General features: G+C 43.5%; 1 protein-coding gene and 1 pseudogene across 11 annotated transcripts in view; one reads left to right on the top strand and one right to left on the bottom strand.

Moving 5' to 3' along the window:
• The window catches only part of NUMA1 (nuclear mitotic apparatus protein 1), a 73,057-nt gene that overhangs the window by 17,270 nt on the left and 32,876 nt on the right, over window positions 1-22,911 (top strand). For 3 of the 11 annotated variants that reach the window (XM_060303619.2, XM_060303620.1, XM_060303610.1), the window contains exon 1: window positions 19,163-19,384. The exons of 2 other annotated variants lie outside the window; for them this stretch is intronic. The gene's annotated coding sequence lies outside the window, so the exon portion shown is untranslated. Of the gene's footprint in view, window positions 1-9,668; window positions 9,717-10,643; window positions 10,700-18,393; window positions 18,543-18,628; window positions 18,895-19,161; window positions 19,385-19,713; window positions 19,745-22,911 lie in introns of those variants that run through there. 6 more of the 11 variants (XM_060303615.2, XM_060303612.1, XM_060303614.2 and 3 more) reach the window with 6 other exon arrangements.
• On the bottom strand, window positions 9,602-11,360 carry LOC115839418 (myelin protein zero-like protein 2 pseudogene; annotated as a pseudogene).

The raw sequence follows: 22,911 nt of genomic DNA, 5'->3' as shown, positions 1-22,911 counted from the left end.
AGTTATATTTTCTAAAGCACCTCCAACCACAAGAAGGCAGGAAATAGTCAGCAGTGTCCCTTTAGACTGCGCTTTCGCCACTCCCCAAAGATGAAGATTTTCTTAGGCATATACATCCTACAGTCTTGTTTAGTGAGTTCCTTACTACTGCTAATCCTTTTGAATATACAGTGGAAACCAAAAACATTTTTTTGAACTGATTGAAAATAGTATATATTCACTGTAGGAAATATGAAAAATACAGAAAAATATAAAGAAAACTAAAATCATCCATAGCCCTACCATCTGGAGAAAATCAGTTATTTCCATTTTAGTGTTTCCTTTCGATATTTTGTACCTATGCACATTTCTGTGTGGCATAGTCCAGATCATATGTTACCTACAATTTTGTCTTCTGCTTTTTTTCCATTTCCCATTGTTTTCATTATATAAATTCATATATGTTTATAATGTTACTGAAGCTCTTTACAAATATTCCTTTTTTCTTTTTTCTTTTTGGTTGTGCCTCTCGGCTTGTGGCATCTTAGTTCCCTGACTAGGGATCGAACCTGGGCCCCCTGCAGTGGAAGCTCAGAGTCCTAATCACTGGACCACCAGGGAATTCGCGATATTTCTAATGGCTGCATAATAGTCTATCATATAGGATTTTTATAGTGCTTTCAGTTTTTTCTATTTTAAACAATACTCTAATACTTAGATACAAATTATAAAAGTAATATATATAATAAGTCAGTCCCTTGCACATCACCCTTTATCTTAATCCTACTCTGCAGAGGTAACAATTACTTATTAATAGTTTTTATTAATTTATAATTAGTAATTTCTGGTGTATCTTTGCATGAACATTATTATGCATAAGTTTTGATCAGTATTTTTCATTATTTTCTTATGATACATCTCTGCAAGTGAATTACTGGGTCAAATGATGTGAAATTAAATTTTTTTTCCTGATTGTACTTCATGGTACAGTTTAGAAAACATGAAAAGTAAGGTTTTTAAGGGAGGAAGTAAGAATACCCATAATTCCACAACTCACAAATAAACATTATTTGATATTTTCCTTATAAATATAACATGCATATTCACACACAGCTGTGCACGTGTGTGTATGTATCACATACACACTTGTATATGTAGTTTAAAAAATAAAGTCATACCACACTAACACTATATATAGTGCTTTTAAAATTCAACATTTCCCCATGTCATTAAAATTATTTAGAATATTTTTAATGACTGCATAAGGCTTCATCATATGGATATATCATAATTTACTTGAGTTATTGTTAGATACTTAGTTTTCCTCCAGTTTTTCATAATGATAAATAATTATATTAATATATCTTTGTTTATATTTCAGATAATTTTCTAAACTTTTATTGCTGTGAATGGAATTATTTGATCAAAGAACACAAACTTTGTTTTTTTTAGCAGTCTCACTTTAAAATTTTTTAAATTTTAAAGTGTTAAATTCACAACTTTTTTTTTTTTTTTTTTTGCGATACGTGGGCCTCTCACTGCTGTGGCCTCTCCCGTTGCAGAGCACAGGCTCCGGACGCGCAGGCTTAGTGGCCATGGCTCACAGGCCCAGCCGCTCCGCGGCATGTGGGATCTTCCCGGACCAGGGTACGAACCCGCGTCTCCTGCATCGGCAGGCAGACTCTCAACCACTGCGCAACCAGGGAAGCCCTTAAATTCACAATTTAAATTCACAATTAAGTGTGCAATTCAGTGACATTAGGTATATTTACAGTGTTGTGCAGTCATCACTGCTGTTCATTTTCAGGACATTTTGTCATCCCAAGCAGAATCTCTGTACCCATTGAACAATAGCCCCATTCCTTCCTCCCCCAGTCCCTGGTAACCTCTATTTTACTTTCGGTCTCTATGAATTTGCCCATTCTAGGTACCTCATAAATGGGATCATACAATTTTTGTCCCTTTGTGTCTAGTTTATTTCACTTAGCATAATATGGACATTTTTTAGGTTCTTGGTATGTATTGCCAAATTTCTTTCCAGAGAACCACTTAAAGAATGCCTGCTTACTTACATGAGAAAATACACTGTTCCTTCTTTAATCATTAACTTCTCAATCAAAACCCTAGATTAAGTTATCTCTCCAGGAAAGTATGATAGCTTCTTTGCCATTATTATATAAAATCAATATTTGGGAGAGGATGGAAGGAGAAAGTGGCGTGGGTGGGAGTGTCAGTGTATGAAGGTCGCATTTGCTAAAATGAAAGGTCAATTCCCCTCAATTCCCCGTGTATAAAATGGGGATGATGGCACTTTCCCCATCTGCCCTACAGGAGCTGAATGGCCTAAAGTTCCCAGTTGAAATTAATTACTTTTGTGGCCAGGATCTTCAGAAGGGTAGGATATAGAGAGGGAGAATTGGCTTTCCTTTCCCACAAAAATCAGGGTCCTAGCTCTTAGCAGTTGGCTAGACATACTGGAAATGTTAGCTCCTTCCTGGTGAATCTTCTCTCTATAAGCAAAAGGGAAGGAGAGACCCCTATGATGTGGTGATGGGGGTGTGTTTAGCAGCAGAAATAGTGGGGCTTCCTTTGCTTTCATATTATCATTGTAACGTGTGAGTGGGAGCTACATTGCTCGTCCAAGTCACTGAAGGACAGTAGGAACCGGATCTGTTTCCCATTAGTTGAAATTAAAGAGACAAGGAAGATGATGAATAGCACATAGGAAACTCTTTAGAGTAGTGTCCTAACCAAGAAGTAGAGGAGTGTCTTTTGACTTCTTTTGAGTGTTTTGGATTCTTTTCTTCAATATTATATACCAGACCTGTACTGCATATACTTTATTTTAAAATGAGCCACACTGTCTAAGATAGCCACACTCTAGTCAATTGGACAACAGTTAATCTCATTATGAAACTTTTCTTTAGGTGTTAAATGTGAGTTATTGTTTTGTTTAGGCCCAGGTATAAATCTTTTTCGTTTTGCAGGCCACGTAGTTGCAACTACTCACCTTTGCCATTGGTGAACTGAAGTAGCCATAGACAATACATAAATGAATGGGCATGGCTGTATTCCAGTAAAACTTGATTTACAGAATTGGGGCAGCTTGCCCTCAGGCCATAGTTTATTGACCTCTGGGTAGTGGAAAATACTTTAGATAGTCAGAAGGCCTAGCTTTGATGGGAAGTTGTTCAAAAATTTAGCTTTGATGTCTGCTACTTACTAGCTATGTCACCTTAGCCTCTCTGAGTTCTCTTGTTTAAATTCAAAATGGTAATACTTTCCATTAAAAATAAGAATGACTAATTACACATATGGATATTTAACTTTTCTGGAAATCAGGAAAATGTAAATTAAAACAATAGTATATTGTTTTCTATCCTTTATATTGGTAAAATAGAAAATAACATCTATTGTTGGAAGGGTGTCGAAAAGGGAAGTTTTATGTTCTGTTGGTGGAACTATAAATTGGTATACCTTTTTGGATGCTAATTTGGGTACCTGTCAACATTTAACATGCACAGACTTCATCAATTCCAATTATTGGTACATATCCTAGAGAAATATTAGCTTGTATGTAAAAAGAGGTTCACCAGCATTATTGATGGAGCATTCTTTGTCATGACAAAACACTATGAACAACCTAAATATTCAAACATAGCAAAATGAGAAAATAAAGTGGCACAACCTTACCGTGGCATTTTTCATGAGCTCTTAAAAGTATGAGGAATCCATTATATACTAATAAGAAACAGGTCAAAAATTTTTAAGTGAAAAAGTCAAGTTGCAGGGGCTTCCCTGGTGGCGCAGTGGTTGAGAGTCCGCCTGCCGATGCAGGGGACACGGGTTCGTGCCCCAGTCCGGGAAGATCCCACATGCCGCGGAGCAGCTGGGCCCCTGAGCCATGGCCGCGGAGCCTGTGTGTCCAGAGCCTGCGCTCCGCAACAGGAGAGGCCACAACAGTGAGAGCCCCGCGTACTGCAAAAAAAAAAAAAAGTCAAGTTGCAGGACAAAGTATACAGTATGACAACAGGTAGGTAGACCAAACACACTCTTTGTCTACACACATACGTGTATACATATGTATATGTATGTATACATATCTATGTGTATCTATACAGACATGTATATATACATATATGTATGTGTGTGTGTGCATGCTTAGGAAAATTCTGAAAGGTTATACAGCAAACTTATAACAGTGGTACCTCTGAGGAGGGGAGGGCCATTGGCAAATGTGGGTTAAAGTTTGGTGAATGGGGAGTTTTGCATTTTACTCTGTGTACTTCTGTATTATATTATTTCATAGTGATCATGTATTCTCTCTCCTTCCCACTAGTTTGGATTGCTGGTGGGCTTGTCTGCACTTGTCAGGGTCAGGAGTGTGACACAGTCGGATTAATTCCCCAATCCAGCTCTGCCCACGTCAGTTGAGTTGGAAGCAGCTGCCGAGACCAGAACAAGGAGTGCATGGATGAGGGGGTGGGCGGGCACTGTGCGCAGGTGGCTGGGAGAGGCGGCCAGACAGGCCAATTCTAATTTACCAACAGTAACCATCACATGTCGCGTCTTGACATTCTCCAGATTGCTTTGTTCTCGGTTATCACACGGGGCCCTGAGAAGAATTCTGTGAGCAAGCAAGGCACGGATGATGATAGGAAAAGAAGCAGTCAAAACGTGGGACAACAAGGAAAGCGTGTGTGTAGAAATAGTTTTTTTGTTTCATTTAAAAAGAAATATGTACAGGGATATTCATTACAGCACTGTTTGAAATGCTAACATTGGAAATAGCCATGTCCATCAATAGGAAAATATGTGAACACATTATGGTATATCCTTTATATGTACTGTTATTATACAGTTTTTTAAAAGTATGAGTTAGAATTTTATTTACTGATCCTTGGGGGGGATGTTCATGATCAATTATTAAGTGAGAAAAATAAGTTGCAGAGCAATGTTAATATGTAAGCCTAGCTTTTTAAAAATAGAGAACAATAAAAAGAATCCTCTTAAATATAAAAATATATTTGTGCTTATGTTTTTGGGGGGACTTGGAGGCTGAGAGAGTACTAATTTTGTTTTTTATCTAACTTTGTATTGCTTCATTGGTTTTAGAGAACAAGGAATATAAACTTGTCTAAGTAAAAATTGAAGTTTCCTAAACAGTTTTTCATCTTAATTTTTAAGAGGTGCTTTAATTATTTTTAGTGAGTTAGTGAAATAAAGAATTATGAAAGTAAAAACAGAGTTATCCTGTAAATCTTCTCTTGGGTTTAGTGGAGGTATCTGGGTAGTGGAAAGAGAACCCAGGAGTAAGGGAACCAATTTTGTAGTCGTAGTTCTAAATTTTTTGATGTGTGAGCTTTAATTTAATAAGATCATTTAACAACTGTTAAACAAGGGCCTCTAAAATGAAGAGCTTGTACCAGGAGATGTTGATCTCCAAGGTCCTTCCTAGCCCTAACGTTCCACAGGTTTATGGTTCTACAGTTCTACAGTTGAACCACCTCTTGAGATTTTAGAACATTACATTTCATTTATTTTTAAATGGCTTTTATTGTTTTTCTTTTTAAAAATATTTATTTATTTATTTTTGGCCATGTTGGGTCTTCGTTGCTGCGGTGCGGACTTTCTCTAGTTGCGGTGAGTGGGGGCTACTCTTCGTTGCAGTGCACAGGCTTCTCACTGTCGTGGCTTCTCGTTGCGGAGCACAGGCTCTAGGCGTGCAGGCTTCAGTAGCTGTGGCATGCGGACTCAGTAGTTGTGGCTTGTGGGCTCTAGAGCTCAGGCTCAGTAGTTGTGGAGCACGAGCTTAGTTGCTCCGCGGCATGTGGGATCTTGCCCGGCCAGGGCTCGAACCTGTGTCCCTTGCATTGGCAGGCAGATTCTTAAGCACTGCGCCACCAGGGAAGCCCATCTTTTGTTATTGTTGTTTTTGCATTTTAACAGTCTAAAATTAGAATGCATTTTATAATTGGCATTTGCCATTTTTTCACATTTTTATTATCTCTGAAATTGAAATATCTTATCATTGATGATATAGGATAGTTCTACTTTTCAGTGCCAATTTCTTTTTCATTAACTATACTCTTGGCCCCTTCCTGGGGTTCCCTTTCTCCTAATCCCAGTGGGTGGATATGGTATTTGAGTGTGCAAGGATTTTGTGCTTATTTAACTGGTAGGTGTCCTATATGTAGCTGCTCCTTGGGAAGTTAGATAAATATGTATGTAGCCCTGAGGCATCCAACTTAAAGCTTCTGAATTTTGATTAGTCTCTATCATAATTTTGCCTGGTATTTGCTTTTTAAAGTATAACATAGACACAGAAAAGTTTATAAAGTATGTAGCTCCTGACTTTACAGAAAGTGAACACACCTGTGGATAACTAGTGCTATATCAAGAAATAGAACATTAGCAGCATCCCATGATGCCCTTCCAGTCATTATCCCCGTGCTGTTTTCTTTTTAAATGCAGTGAAAGTATACATCGGGATGGCTCATAATTATCTTGGGTGAGTCTGCTGGAAAGAGCTCCAGGTTTGGAGCCAGAGGATCAGAGTTGCATCGTGGTCCTGTTGCTTTTTAGTTGTGTGACCTTAGGTAAGGTACTTTTATGAACTTCATTTCTTTTTGATAAAATGAAAACAATAGTGTCTATCTCACAGAGCTGTTGTGATCTCACGTGAAATATTTTGTAGATGGAAAACACTGTCAGTGGTGAAAAGCTGTACAGAGCTGCTAGTCATTTTTGGTGAGGGACGTAGAGTCCCAAGCAGGAGATGATGTGAACCTCACGTAAGAAGAGAAAATGAAGAAGTTTGTCTGATCCTCAAATCCATTCTCTTAACCACCTGTGTTATCTCCTTTTTTTGTTGACATTGTTGTAGTCACTAGTTTCTGTTAAATTCTCCAAAATGGAAATAACATATAAGACCTAAAAGGAATCCCTAAGGATTTGGAATTTCTCCCAAAGTCTCTCATTTCCTGTCTTAATGCTGGTGCCTCCTGGAGCTGTGTAAGGCAGAGGCTTTGGCCTAAGATTAACCAATTTCAATAGCAAATGAATACACCATCCCTTTACAGGCCTAAGAGGCAAGTGTGATCCCACCATAGACCCACTTCTGATTATAGTCACACTGTTACAAATGTGACCCAGATCTCTACCTCTAGCCTTCTGTATAAAGATTGCATCTGAAGAGGTTCACTTTAATGACATAATTTGAAACCTTTCATTCATTCAATAAATGCTTATCAGGTACCTTCTGTGTGCCAGGAGTTTTTTCAGTTCTAAGAATTCAGTGGTGAGCACACAGTATGTGAGTTCATGGAACTTATGGTAATAGGAAAAAGAGAAATTAATGAAATATAAAAAGATGTAATTAGAGACTATGAGTGCTATGAAGGAAAGGGTATGGTGCTGTGCATAGTAGGAACCTGACCTAATCTAGATGGTTAGGGAGAGTTTACATGGGGAAGTAACATTTGAGCTAAGGTATGAAGGATAAGTTAGAATTAATCAGGTGAATAGGTAGGAAGAGAAAGCTTCAGGTAGGAAGAAGAGCCTGGACAACACTAGACCACACGAGGAAGTAACTTTTTACTAATGAATTTTCAGCCTCTAATAGTAGCTACATTTACCTCTGTACCAGGTACTGTGCTAAGCACTTTCTTTACACATACTATCTTGTGAATTCCTTATATCAACCCTCTGAGAAAGTATTATTCTTTTTTTTTAATAATTGTAATACTTTATTACTGAAGGTTATTTACATAGTGTTTAAGGCACAATAAAAAATAAATTACAATACAAAAGTTCTCTTCAAGTAAAAGACACTGAACAGCAGGGCTATGTTAACCCTTGAATATTTAGCCAAGACACAAAAGCTACAAGTTTTGCTGGGAACACCTTCCATGAGTTTTTAACTACCTCTTTACACTTATGGAACATCACCCAGGCCATCTGTTTGAAGAAATACCCAGTTACTATATTTTCAAAGGTTGAATTATAGAGAAAAATAGAAAATGTGAAAGATAATATAGACTTTAAATGTAATTTTGAGTTTCAAAACTGGGTACTGAAACTGTATTTTTTTAGACAGTATAAAAGGCAAAATGACAGGTATGGAATGCATTTCAGAATCAAGGTCCATATGTAAATTATACCAGGTTTTCTTTTAGTGTTGGAAAAAATATCAAAGTTCATCATCTTTAAATACAGATAAACTATTTGGAAATTCCAGTTCGTTAAAAGAAATAACATCTTCAGCCTAGTTGGTGAAAACTGAAAATATCAAGCTGTAAACATGGGGGGGTAGGGGGTAGGGGGAGAGGTTCCTAAACGTTTAGATGTTTTCTATTCTTCAAATAAGTGCTGCAGTAGCTTAAGTTTGGAAAGACACTGGGAGACTAGACACTTCTTTAAAAGCACTCTTCTTTCCATGACCCACTTATAAAGTTTGTTTTATCTACTAGTATAAGAGAAAAAAAATAATAAAGTTGGTTGTTGGTTTCATTCTGTTAGTTTTGGTATTTCTTTGCCCCCACACCAAATCCTCCCCCCAAATAAGCAACTGAATTAAAAAATAAATAAAAGAAAAAAAATTAAATAATCTCTTCCAGTTCTCAGAGCTTTGTATAACACTATACAAAATTATTATCATTTAGGGTTGATGTTTTTCACTAGCCCTAAATTTTTAAATTGTAATATACTCCTTCAGAAACCTTCATTTAACTGCTTAATGATTCCAGTCTACAAATGAGCATAGATTTTGCTCTATTGTTATAAATAATTGAATTGGGGGAAAAACTATAGTAAGCTAAACTTCACTGCTCGTGAAAGATCTGAACTGTTGATTGCTTGTCACAGCACAGAAAAAAGGTGACAAGCAATTCATCTTGAGGTGGCATTTGTCAATCTATTAGCATTTATGTAACCTTCCCTAGTTACTCTGTGGTTTAGACTTGTACTACTGTAAACCTTGGATCAATTGACCAAAAACAAAAACCTACCATCTAGGGTATTGAAAGAAATTCAATAAAATAATACGTGTCCCATACTTCAGGAGAGCCATGAAAATCAAACTGTTCTTTAACAGTTTGAATTTAGGATTTTCTGTTAATCACTCAAAAACAATTGGGAGAATTAGCTCACCTTTTGAGAGTGTGAGAAGGAAAGAGTAAACATGTTAACTTTAGTAGCAAGAATGCTGCTCTAAGGAAACTAATATATTAAAGGAAATGTTATGACAGACAAAGTTGACTTTTATCCCATTTGATGCCAATATATGTGTATACAAGTCATAATCCACAAAGAGCGTTTAAGGGCAAAAATGTAGCTTCCTAGTATATAAAAGCTAATGGGCATTTGAAAAAAATACAGTATTTGTACTCTGAAATTAAATAAAACCTTAGTAACAGGGCTGTGTGTGTGTGAGTCTGGTGGTATCTGCTCAAGAAGGGCCCTTTGCTGGCTCCAGAGGAACGTTGCTTGTCTAGGTGGTTATATACTGCAGAGCTGGTTGGAAGACAGGTCACAACTGGAAAAGCCAAAGAAAAGCTTCCATTAACTCCAACTTGTCTCAGGGTTTTTGTTCTTGGAAATCTTCAGCTTCCATCTAATAATGTTAGTCTGTGTCTTCTAAGTAAGCAGAAGCCTTTTTTTCTTGGTTGAGCTTTTCTTCTTCTTTTCAGTGTGCACGACTCTGAGCTGGATCTCCCCTATCAGCCCATCAACATCAGGTGGGTTCTTCACCTTGCAGGTGTATGTCCCATTGTCATCAAACTGTAGCTTCCAGAGGAGGATGAAGACATCATACCGCTCAGGGTTCCCATCCCAGACCACCCAGTCCTTGAAATGCCCACTCATGGGTCTGAAGGGATCCACGTGGTAGTAGAAAACAAACTGCTTAGACCCCCATCTTGAGGACAGAAATTCCAGGTCACTGTTAGAGCATCACCCACAGGGGCAAAGCTGGAGAAAGTGCATTTTAACTGAACATCTGTCCCATTGAGAGCCTCCAGCACATGGGGGGTGTAAATTTCCACAGCTGCTATTGGCCAAAGAGAAACTGGAGAACACTTATACCACAGAAGTCCACCCACTGGAGCGAAGGCTCCGAGCCCCACGCCAGGCCTCCTAACCTGGGGGTCCGGCAACAGGAGGAGGAATTCCGAGAGAATCAGACCTCGGAGGCTAGCGGGATTTGACTGCAGGACTTCCAACAGGACCTGCTAGTATTGGAGGGTCCCCTGCAGAGGCGGGGAATGGCCGTGTGTCACCGTGAGGACAAGGACACTGGCAGCAGAAGTTCTGGGAAGCACTCCCCAGCATGAGCCCTCCCAGAGTCTGCCACCAGCTCCACCAAAAAGCTGGGTAGGCTCCAGTGCTGGGTCGCCTCAGGCCAAAAAACTGAAAGTATTATTCTTATTCCCATTTTACAGATGGGGAACCTGGGAGCACAGGGAAGCTAAATAACTAGTCCAAGCTTGCACAGCTAGTAAGGTCTAGAGCCAGGATTTTAAGGAGGCTGTCCAACTCCAGACCCCATGCTCTTAGCCATTATGCTGTATTGCCTTCCTCCTATTTCTCACCATTCTAGCCTGTACTTCATACCGACTGGAACATAGATCTGATCTATGTTACTCCCCTTTACTTCTTCCCTTTAGAAACCTTGGTTGTTTCCCATCGCCTGCAGGATAAAATCTGAATTCCTTAGTGTGATGTAAGTACCTCACAATTTAGTACTAGTTAGCCTCATTATCTGCTACACCTTACTAAAACTGCATGCCATTGCTCAAATGTAACAAGCTCTGTCTTTGCACATGCTGTTCTCCCTGCTAGAATGCTTTTTTTTTTTTTTTAACTTCTCTTTTGGGAAGCCCTACTCATCCTACTCATACTTTAAGTATTCCGCTTAAATGTTACTTCCTTGGTAAAGCTTTCCTCATCATCCCTCGTGAGTGAATCAGTCCCTCACAGCTCCTGTAAAACAGTAACTCCTGTGTTCCTCTTCTGAAGTCTTTCACCAAAGCAAGAATCCTAGAGGTTTTTTCTGCTCCCCACCTGTCCCACACTCCCGTATCCTAAGAGCTTGGAGTCTACCTCCGCAATGCCTTTTAAATATACCTTTCTTTTTAGTTCCTACTGCCCTTGCCTGACAGCAGCAGTTTTGTCTCTGCCACTACGATTGCCGCCTAACTCGGTGTTCTGCCTCTGGACTCAATGTCATGCCAGATTCATCTTTTCCCAAAGCACATACAAGTATGCCATTCTCCTGCTCAGAACCCTTCAGCACCTCTCAGTGCTCTTTAGTAAGTCACTCCTGGTCTCCACTAGACTTTCCAGTGTTCTCTCACCTTCCTTTCAACACTACCCGAGGCCATGTTCTTTGGGCTCATGTTTAGGTGAGTTATAGGTATGTTTGTTTCTACACAGGATCTTGAGCCTGTCTAATTCATCTTTGAGTCCCCAGCACAGTATTTATAGGTGTTTCTTTCATGTTTATAGTTGAATGTCCCTGATTAAATTTCATTAACTACAAGTAAAGAGTAACATATCTTATGCATTTTCGAGACTTTGTATTACAAATAGTTTTTTTTAAAAAAAGGTTTGGTCCTAAAGGGAGGAAGTTTTTAGGAAAATTGCTTGTGAGGAATTTTGTACTTTTCAGTGATGCCAGAGACATGGGATGTTATTTTATCGACTGCAGTTCAAGTTACTTAGTATCTTTAAGGATGGAGAAAATGATTCCTGCCTTGCCCATTTCAGGAGCTGTAGGAAAAACAATTTGAACAAGGATTTCCTAAGTGCTTTGTATGAATAAAAGGCTATGCTCTTTCGGGGACTGTGAAGCAGGGAAGGTCCCGGCTGGGAGAAGGACGTTGGATCTGATCGTCCTCCCAGCCTTTCGACCCTCCCCCAAAGCCCCTTAATAGAATGACTTGATCAAAAAAAAAAAAAAAAAAAAGGCTATGCTGATGAGAAAGGTATAGGATGTAGCTGAGTTGGGCTGGAGAGAGCCATGGATTTAGACTTGAGTTCTGGTTCTGCAACCTTGGTGGTTGACCTTGAGGCAGGTATTGTCTTCTTTTTGAGGCTTAGGTTCCTAGTTATAAAATTGTAATAAACATGCTTGCCTTTTAGGGTTCTAAATTTAGGGGGGATTAATTGAGATGTGAGACATAGCCTTCTTTAAATCCTTGAAGTCTGTTAAATAGTTAGGGTTTTTTTTTAATTTTTTATCATGACCATGTTAGACATTAGTCCCATTTATTTTACTTATTGGTAACATATTGCCAAGTTTGGTTCTTGAGTCAATCTGGCATCCTTTTCAGAAATCCAGCCCCTATTAATATTTGTATTTGTTCATTTCTATCAGTGGTTAAAGTCATCCTGGTGTGGTAGAAGGAGAAATGGATTTGAACCAGAAAAACAGTGCTATGTAGGAGGTGGAGATATGGAAGATAGAGTGAGGAAGAGGAAGACAGAGAAAGAGAGAGTGGGAGAGAGGGAGAGAAGGGAAAAGAGAGAGATGTCCTCTGAGTTTTGTGGCTACTTAAAGCCTGTTTGAAACAAACCAGATCCTGGGCAGGGTCCCTGTTCTCCAAGCTTATGTTCTGAAATCACAAGTTGTCTCAAATTGGCAGGCCTTGCTCAGGCATACAAATAAGTTGTAAAATTTCTGTCTTGGGCTTCCGTGGTGGCGCAGTGGTTAAGAATCCTCCTGCCAGTGCAGGGGACACACAGGTTCGAGCCCTGGTCCAGGAAGATGGACTGCAATGAGAAGCCCACGCACATCAATGAAGACCCAACGCAGCCAAAAAAATAAATTAATTAAAAAAAATATTTCTGTCTCAGTCAGAAGATAGGAAATCTTCAGCAAAGTTGTCACGTGTATTCCCTCATGGATGTAAGGGGGGACTAGAAGACCATTAAGGTCTCTTTCATCCTTGAGATTCTGTGATTTGTTGACCAGGTATAGAAAGCTGCTTTTCTTTAGGCTGTTTAGATAAATGTAATTATAAATTGCACTTTCTCTGTGGCTTTTATTTTATTTTTTAAAATTATTTTTTATTTTATTTTTAAATTTATTTTTGGCTGCGTTGGGTCTTCGTTGCTGCGCGTAGGCTTTCTCTAGTTGCCGCGAGCGGGGGCTACTCTTTATTGTGGTGCGCGCGCGGGCTTCTCATTGCGGTGGCTTCTCTTGTTGCGGAGCACGGGCTCTAGGCGTACGGGCTTCAGTAGTTGTAGCACACAGCCTCAGTAGTTGTGGCTCGTGGGCTCTAGAGCACAGGCTCAGTAGTTGTGGCTCACGGGCTTAGTTGCTCCATGGCATGTGGGATCTTCCTGGACCAGGGCTCAAACCCGTGTCCCCTGCATTGGCAGGCGGATTCTTAACCACTGCGCCACCAGGGAAGCCCTATTGCAAGATTTTTGTTGTTGAGAATGGTGTCCTGGAGAAAGAAATCATGGGAAATTTTTGGAGATACTTTAGATATGATCTGACCCTCACCTGTTACTGAGACCCAAGGTAGGGCAAGTGCCTTGCTTAAAGCCACAAATACAGTCTGTGGCTGATACAGAATTTACCTCTGGGGCTTCCAACAGCAAACCTAGTGTGTTTTCCATCATTAGCAAGGCTGTCTCCAGGAGTTGCAAATCTTTACATTAAAACTGTTCCTAGGGAGCAGCTGGGCCCGTGAGCCATGGCCGCTGAGCCTGCGCGTCCGGGAGCCTGTGCTCCACAGCGGGAGAGGCCACGGCAGTGGGAGGCCCGCGTACCGCACAAAACAAAACAAAACAAAACAAAAACCTGTTCTTTTAGTTTCTTTTACCTTATCATCAGTTCTGTGTTTGTGAGCAAACACTGTGCTAGATATGTTGCCTTTAGGGACAGAGCCATTTGCTCCTCTGTGAGGATGAAAAAGGGTGACAGGTTCTTAGGCGTTTTGTAGAAAGACGTTCTTGAGGGAGAACTGAGTAGAGCCTCTTGGATGTCATAATGAATCGTCTCTGGGTTTTGATTTACCCTCTGCTTTTCTCCCCAGAAAGATCAGGCTTACCAACACTGCCTCATTACTTTGCCATTACCCTCTGGAGAGGGAGAATGAGGCCTGGTAAATAAGCTCCAGGTCAGGGTTCTGAAATATTAGTCCTTCCCTCCAGCCAATGGCATTTCCTGCAGCCTTCTTTCTCCATGGCTTCTCACCTTTGAGGTATGTCAACATCTCTTCTAGTAGAAGACTCTCCTTCTGTGCTTGCTGCCTCAGAGGAGTTTTTGTCCTTGAATGTTTGTAAAGCTATTGCATCTTCAGAAAAAAATTCTTTAGTGGGTACTTTTGAAATTGGAACTGTTGAATGTTTTTGATTAAACAGTTGATTTTTATTAGGAGGTAGAGGTACAAGGCTTCTTTGAGCCACTGAGAATGTGCTACCTTTTTTTCACTCATTCAATGATTGCTTATTCAAGAGCAGTAGACAATAGTGCAGAGACTGGGTAGATAACTCACTACTTATGTGACTAAGTCACTTAATTCCTGAGCCTCAGATTTCCTCATCTTTAGAAATAAAACCCACCTTATAGATTGTCCTGAGAGTTAGATGAAATGACCATGTAAGTGTAAGAGGATGGGACCTGGGCTCAAGGTGGGCTCAAATTTTGCCTCTAACACTTACTCTTTGTGACCTTAGGCAAGTTATGTAATCTAATTCTCAGTTTCCTTTTCGGTAAAATAGTGATAATCATAGTATTTTGGGTTATTGTGTCACTGGGTTATTATGAGGATTAAACGAAATAAAGCTCGGAAGTGTTTAGCATAGTGTCTGGCACATACCAAGTGCTCATTAAATATTAGCTATTAATTACAACAGTAACAGCAACAATAATGTTAGTCTTTATGTATTTATTATGCTAGGACCTCAGGTGGCAGAGGGAGGAGGGACTAGAAGGCATTGCATAGGGTAATGGAACCCTAAGAATTTTTTTCCTTCCAGCTTTCCTCGTGGGAGGGCCTGTAGGGACTGAGAGAGAGGCTCTCATTGGCCCTTAGCCTACAGCTTCCTACGGTGAAAGCTTCCCTTCCAGGCTGGTGGGCTGAGGTAGGAGGTTCAGAGGGACTTCAGAAGATAGTGAGAAGACCAGTCAGGCAGGGTGGAGGGTTTGGGTAAGGGCAGTAGATGACTCTGGAAGGTAAGACCGGGGTCAGGTCATAGATGGCCTTGAAGGCTAGACAAATTATTTGTATTAAGAACCACCCATTCCAGAACTGTCTCAGGGGAATCTCTCACTTCCCATCTTCTGTTTAAACTTATAAAAATTGTAATACACTTAAAATTATAACATTTACATTTTAAACAAGAATAATAAAACACCCATACACCATATACCACCCAGCTCAGAAGATGTAATATTACCAGGCCCTTTGAAACACCCTGTGCATTCTGCACCCATCACCAACCCCCTCCAACCTCTATCTGAAGCCTATTCCAAATTTTATGTTATGTGTCATTTTCTTTCCCTTCTTCCTTTTTCTTTCACTCTCTCTTTCTTTTAAAAATGGTTTTACCACTCTTATCCCTTTTAGTCTTTTGGACAGTGAGCTAGGGCTGTGGAATCCAGCAGGAGCCATGTGGCCTGCCTACTGCCTGGCTAGGCTGGGAGGAGGGGTGGGGAAGTTCTGCTGGCTGGCTGCCATGGGAGGGGAGGGGAGGGGTGGCTCTGTGGTGGGGGAGGGAGAGGCTGGGGAAACTGCCCCCCCCTCCCCCGCTCAGAAGCTTGGCAACTCTGGTGGACAGGTTCCAGAGGAGAGTTCAGAGCCTCTGAGGCTGCACAGCTGGAAGCTGTTGCCTTGAGTTTAGAGCCAAGGGAGGGTGGGGGGAGAACCTCTTGTATTCTTTTGAGACACAGTATCAATTCTTTCATGTGCTAGGGAGCAGCAGGGCTGACACAGTGCCAGATGTGGCCAGGGTGATTTGAGCAGGCCTGCCTCCTCTTTTCACCCCATACCTTTTTTGGAGTGTTGATCGTGCCTGTCATTAAATTATGTTTGCCACCTTGCTTTTCTATAAAAGCTTTGGTTTTTGCTTTGCCTTTACTTTCCTGGTGCATCTTTGAATACCAATAGCGATTGCTAACCACAGACTGCAAGTGATACTATAGGAATAGGATACAGGGCCTGCCTGGGAGAAGAAGCCGGGGCATGGGAGGTCTCTGCAGCAATGGACCTTGGTCTGACCCCCTCCACAGTATCTCCACCACTCACCACGGTCGTTCTCTGGTGGCCAGAAGGTTGAATTTGGAAGCCTTCCATCCAGATGTAGTTCAATGGAACAGATTCAAGGAGCCCTAGTGTGCTAGGTACTATGGGGGATCATAGAGAGATGGAACTGGTTATGCCCTTGAGGAATTTACATTCTAGATGTGAAAACAAGACTTCCCTGCATATACAGTTAAGTCAGTACCAGTGACAAATGCAGAATATAGACACATTTTTCTGATCACCAATGTAATACATGGTTATTAAAATTAAATTCAAACATAAAAAGAAACATATATTGTAGAAAGTCCCCTACAATCTAACTCCTCCCCAAGAACCACCGTTATCCGTTAATATTTGAGGTGCTGACATTTAAGCTGACCTTAAAGTAAAATCCATAGAGGCAGACTGATGGAAGGAAAGCAAGCATCCTGAGGATCTAATCTCTTTCAGGAAGGAGCACCCCACTAGCTTCCCTGACAAATGGTGAGCCAACTTATGCTTGGACACCTTGGTGACAAGGGGCCAAAATGTCTAAGTAGGAATTAACCTTTGGTAAGTACCACCCTGTGCCTTATGTGCTAGCCAAAGTGTTGGGCATCTTATAGATGTGATTTAATCCTCATCACAATCTTATAAAATATCTTTATCCTTGTTTTACAAATAGGAATACTGAGACTCAGAGGTTACTTGCCAGGGTGACAGAGCAGCAAGTGGTATCAGTCCTGCCATTCATGAGCTGTGTGATCTTGGGCAAATTATTTTATCTCGGTGGCTCAGTTTCTTCACTGTAAAGATGAGTGATAATAGTATCTACTTTACAAAGGGAGTTTTTCAGATTTATGAGTTAACACACATTAGGCCAGCAGAACAGTGCTTGGTGCACAGTATGTACTCAGTCAGCATTAGCTGCTATCTATTGCACCTTGTTTTCTCTCTTGTTCTAACATGATCCCTAGCATTTTTACACTTATTTTAATTCTATATATGGCCTCTCTGTCCTCCCTGCCATCCCTCACACTTTCTTTGTTATAATTCCTTCCTCTGCTTCCAGTCATTCCCTTCTCTTCATCCTGTCTCCACCGTGTCTCTCATTCCCCTTCTTTGCACTTTCTCTTACCTTACCCCCCAAGTCCTCATCACCTGTCTCCTGCCTGTTGTGGCAGCCTTCTGACCCACCTCCCTGCTGCTAGTCTCATTCATTTATATACCAGAATAATTTCTCATAGCACACTTCTCATCACACCACATCTCTATGCTAAAAACAAACAACAAAATGAACGTCCAGATTTCAATTCGATTTCTTGAAGTTTAAGATTCTCCAGCTCTTACCCCAGTTCCCTCTTCAAGTCTGTTCCTCCACTACTTCCACACCTTCTCTCTGCTTTCCCTTCTTCCTTACTTCTCTCTCCATTTCCATCTGGGCAAGTTCTACCTATGTGTTTTTTTGTTTGTTTTTTGTTTGTTTGTTTTTTTGCGGTACGCGGGCCTCTCACTGTTGTGGCCTCTCCCGTTGCGGAGCACAGGCTCCGGACGCGCAGGCTTAGCGACCATGGCCCACGGGCCCAGCCGCTTCGCGGCATGTGGGATCTTCCCGGACCGGGGCACGAACCCGTGTCCCCTGCACCGGCAGGCGGACTCTCAACCACTGCGCCACCAGGGAAGCCCTACCTATGTGTTTTAAGATCCAGATTAAAATATCACTTAGTTTTTAGTCCTTCCCTATTCTCAACTGGTTAGAATTTTTGTATCTTTTTGTGAGAGCACATGCTGTCTTGAAATACAATTTCAAGTCACATTTCTTAGAATTATAATCGACCTTAGCATCTAAAATGTCTTCCAGCAGTACCTTTTGCCCAGTAGGTGCTTAATAAATGTTTGTGGTGTAAGTGGAAGATGAGGGGCTTCCTGATGACTGGTGGGTTTCTCTCGCGGTCTTGGTGAGGGTCACTGTTTAATGGGTGTAAACGCGGTGGTTTTGTTTTCTAAGAGTCAGACATCTTTTCTTTTCGGCCATGCCGGCGCTGGGTCCCAGTGCCTGTATGTGTTAAGGGGCTCCAGCCAGTGCCTGCCGTACTAGGTCCCGTGCCTTGGCCCCTCAGCCCCTCCCCACAAATGCTCAGCGGAACAGGGGATTAGGTTCTGGCAGCACAGCTGGGATTTTGGCGGCCATTCCGCAGTCGACAATAGCACGCAGTCACGACAGCGCAGGCCTGCGCTCCAGGGCCGCAGTCTGCCGGGGCTCCTTGTTTGGGTGGCCGAGGGGGAGGAGCGGGCGCAGCGCAGCAGTCTGGCCAAGCCACGCAGAAGGTACGGGCTGGAGAGATTCCCTCGGGGAACGGGCTCGGGGGCGGCCATGTCCCAGGGCAGGCGGCGCCCGCGTAAGGAGGCCGGCGCTTTGTGTGCGAGCGGCCTGTGTGCTTGGAGACGCAGCTCTCCCTGGAGCCGGCAGGAAGCTGCCCGCGTTTAAATGGGCTTGGCGTCTTGCTCGCTCTCCAAAGCCTCTGTTCCCGGGTCTTCCTCCCTGCCCTGCTCGCCGCCAGGCAGGGCTGATCTAATCATCAGGGCAGTCCGTGGCCTACCCTTCCGCTGCTGGCCAGAGATGGACAGGCTGTCACTGCTGTCTTAAGAGCGCAAAGGGGGAGTGTCCGGGGGATATCAGGTTTGTCAGGCAGGCCGCTGTGAGGTGTGTTTTGTGTTTACGCCACAATTTGCTTTGGCTCTCGCCACCGTTTCAGTTCAGTACTTTTGTCTGCCGGCTCCTCCCCCACCCGCACCCCACCCCCCGTGCGCCCTAGTCTCTTGTTTGCGGGCGAAGCCTTAGCCGCCCCACCTCTCCAGTGCTCCAGGGCCCCCTCCTCCTTGCCCCCGACTGCCACCCCTCCCCCCCTTGCTGAGCGTTCCCTGCTTCGCCTGCGCTCCCAGATCGCGGAAGCTTGCTGCGCCTTTAAAGAAAGCAGACTCCTGATTGTGACGCACTTCTGGCTGTCAGCCAGGAAGATCGCTCCTGCCAGGCTGAGAAGAAAACCAACAACTTTTCTTTTGTGTGTGGGGTTACTTTCCACTAGACCCCCCCCTTCCTCCTCTCCTTTCAAGATTTAAGTGCTAATGGCGGATTAGAACCTGTAGATACGTGTGGCTTTGGGAGTCTGGTAAGGCCACCCCCCCACCCCCACCCCCGCGCTGAGACTTTCTCTCCCTCACTGTTTCTCTGGGTTTTTGTTCAAACATGGAGGAGGGGGTGCGGTGGACTCCCCTCTTCACCTCCCTTTCCTGCACCATCCTTGAAGGGGAGGGAGAGGAGAGGGAAAGCAAGTAAACACTCTGAAACTGGCGCTGGGAGCAGAGCTTGCCAACATCCGGGAGTTGGCGCCTTTCAGAGCAAAGGGTTGCTTTCTTCCCCCCTCGCGTAGATGTCAGCGTGTTTTTGTTCAGAGGGGGAAAGCGTGTGCGCCTGCACGTTGAGCTGTAGACAGCTCGGGGGAGCGTCTCCATTCCCGAGTGAGGCCTGGGTGTGTACGCGGTGGTGGGGAGTGGAAAAGGTTCATTTCGTCAGCTGGTAGGGACCAGGGGGTGTGAATATAGCAGTGGGGCAGGTGCTGATGAACTGCTGGAGTGAACTCGGGTGTGCGTGTGTAGTCTGTGGCTCTAGGCCCCAGATCTGGTTCATGATTGCAGCCCTTGTGCCCACGGCCTTCTGATCTGGACCCTCCAGAGCATGGGGGGAAGGGCGATAGCAGTAAGCCACTTGGAAGAAACGAGGGAAACCTTGGTTTCCCTTGCAGTTCGTCTCGTGTTCCTCACCAGGACTCTGGGCCGAATTCTAGGCTACACAGAGGGGATGGTCTGTGTGAAGAGGGGGAGGCCTGAGTCCACAGTGAGCCCCTCAGAGGGCTCAGGAAGTACATCCAGCAAGCTGGTTTGCCCTGACCTCAGGGGTGCAGAAAACCTCTTTGGACTTGCACAAGGCATCCTGCTCAGAACTCCCCAGGGGTTGAAAAGGATTGTGTTTTTCCTTCCTTGGCTTCTCTTGAAGCTGCTGGTCCTTGGGCCTTTTACCTCCTGGGAGCCAGGGGATGCACCAGCAAGGTATTTCCTGTCCTGTTCTTTATGACAAGTTAGCCCTTGATCCCATAGCTTGACCTTCATTGGGCTGCTCTGGGGTAACCCACCAGATGAGGTCTGAGTGCTTGCTGGAGTGTGCCTCCACACCTGTCAGAGGAGAACACCCTCAGGGTTAGGATGTTCACTCTTTGGATGGGGCGGTCTCTCAGATGGTGGTGGTATCCCTTTTAGAAAGGCGTACAGAGCTTGGAATGCTTATGGCTACAGGCAGGCAGGCTGGCTGTTTGGGTAAGTAGTGGTAAATCTTGCTATTCAACGTGGGCACAGAGTTGGGAAAGCCATTTCCCTTATGAGTTGTCAGCCTGTGGGCCTTTGGAACCCACGGTAGAGGGGGGTGGGTCTTAGGGCAGGAACCTTGGAGGTGAGAGTTTGTGTGGGCTTTGGGTCCTGAAATTCTGGGAATGGGAGCTAGCACCTGAAAGAATGAGGGTCCAGCGGAGGTAAGGGCCCATGGGCTGAGTGATCAGTATAGTTCTACAGCTCTCTGAGACCAAAGATTACTTTGGTGTTATCTTGGGGTAGGGCTGGTGTTTAGGAGGTCAGTTAAGTGGCTAAGAGGTGCTGGCACCCAAGTTGGGGGGGGGCGGTAAGGAGAGCAGTGCTGCCACAACTCAGACCTCTGGCCTTTGGCCTATCACTTGGTGAACCCTTAAAACTGAAGCTTTTCCAGAACAGACCCCAGAGCTCAGCAACCTGACCCTCCAGTCCTGGTCCTTGCATCTGAGCAGGTGGTTTGCATTAGCTTCAGCCCTGGTACGAAACCAGGACTAGGTTTTAACTCTTTAAGACCCAGAGAGGGTACAGGCCAGGTGCCAGCGTATCTCTTGAGTGTCAAGTTCCTTGTCCTGATATATCTTCTCTGGAAACATAGAGGGGTTACTGTAAATGTGGGAATTGATCCTGATGTGAGGGAGTTATATTATGTCAGTTTTGAAAATGTAAGGAGGTTGCAAGGGCTTTAGTTTATAAGGCAGCTGCTTCTGTGTCTTGGTTCCTTCTTGAGCCCAGAGAAAAGAGAGGGTGCCTTCTCTTCTGGGGCACTTCTTTTCAAAGAAAGAGGTAGGTAGGAACTCTGAAGGTGTCCACAGAGGGCCTGCATTTTGAGATTTTGTTTGTTGATCGGGGGTGGTGGGGGTGAGGAGTTGCCTGTTTGAGTTGGGGGTGAATCTTAGCAGACCCTTCTGTGAAATGGTTCCAGGCTACAATTGCGGGGATCTGTTTTTCAGTCACCATCACCCAGTCTTCTGGGTGGGGCCTGCCTCAGATTTCAGGGGGAGGGTGTGGAGGATGGTGCTCTGGCTGGGATCCCTAGGTTCCAAGCCAAGGCCTGCTTAAAGTTGTAGTCCCCGTGCCGAGGACTAGCTGTGCCACTGGCTTCAGTCATTCATTACCTGGAGAAGAGTGAAGGGCTGGGCTGCCCTAAAAGCCCTGAAAGTGTCCTGTCTCTGAGAAGGTGCCCCTCTATGGGATTTGAGCTGATAAGGTCTTGCCTCATGTTGAGTATTGGATTCTGCCTGTTCCTGTGCCTGGGGAGCACAGAAGAAGGCATTTGGCCTTGACACCAGTTTTAGACAGGCTCCCCTGGGAGGATGTAAGGGTTGTATGTTTTGCCTCTGAGATAAAGGGGAGAGGTTCGTCGGGTCATTTTTAGCAACACAGCTGTGGAATCTCTCAGAGGGGGCAAGATCTACCTTCGGTTGCAAATAAAATTTGACTGCAGTTTTGGGCCTCACCAAAAGGATAGCAAGTCTAGAGGCAGCAGTGGGGATGACAGGGAGGTAATCTGGGCCTCATTTCCCTTGTTCCTGAGTTGCTCAAACCTTACCGCCCCCCCGCCCCCGCCCCGCAAAGAAGCCCCAGTAGAGCATTTGGACATTTCTGCCTTCACTCCAAGGGCCAAGCATGGTCCTTCTAACTTTAGGTTGGCCAACCACCAGAAAAGCCTTTTTGCAGTGCAGTAGTTGAGACTTACCTGCCTTAATCCTACCTAGGGAGCAAGGCAGTCAGTGCCCACAGATAGGCCATGCTGGATGAAAACCATCCAAAACTGAGGAAAACATAGGCCCCTTAGCTTCTCTGCTGTCCTGAGAACTCCCTTAATCACTTCACTTGCTTTTGCCAAAGCCTAGGTGAATTGGCTCATTTCCAAGATTGTGATGTTTGTATGACAGGTGGAATCACGTTGGGTTTTGCAGGGTCAGGAAGCAATTAATTATAATTAGCATTTAGTTATATTTAGCATTTACTTATTCTATTATTTCATGCTTCTCATATGTTTTCTAAAATTAATTTATTTTTGGCTGCGTTGGGTCTTCGTTGCTGCCTGCGGGCTTTCTGTAGCTGCGGTGAGCAGGGGCTACTCTTCGTTGCGGTGCGTGGGCTTCTCATTGCAGTGGCTTCCCTTGTTGCAGAGCACGGGCTCGAGGCGCATGTGTGGGCTTCAGTGGTTGTGGCTCGTGGGCTGTAGAGCGCAGGCTCAGTAGTTGTGCACAGGCTTAGTTGCTCAGTGGCATGTGGGATCTTCCTAGACCAGGGCTCGAACCTGTGTCGCCTG

Source organism: Globicephala melas, chromosome 8 (assembly GCF_963455315.2).
Source record: "Globicephala melas chromosome 8, mGloMel1.2, whole genome shotgun sequence".
In the NCBI taxonomy this organism is placed as follows: Eukaryota; Metazoa; Chordata; class Mammalia; order Artiodactyla; family Delphinidae; genus Globicephala; species Globicephala melas.
This window is presented reverse-complemented; position numbering and strand designations above follow the sequence as displayed.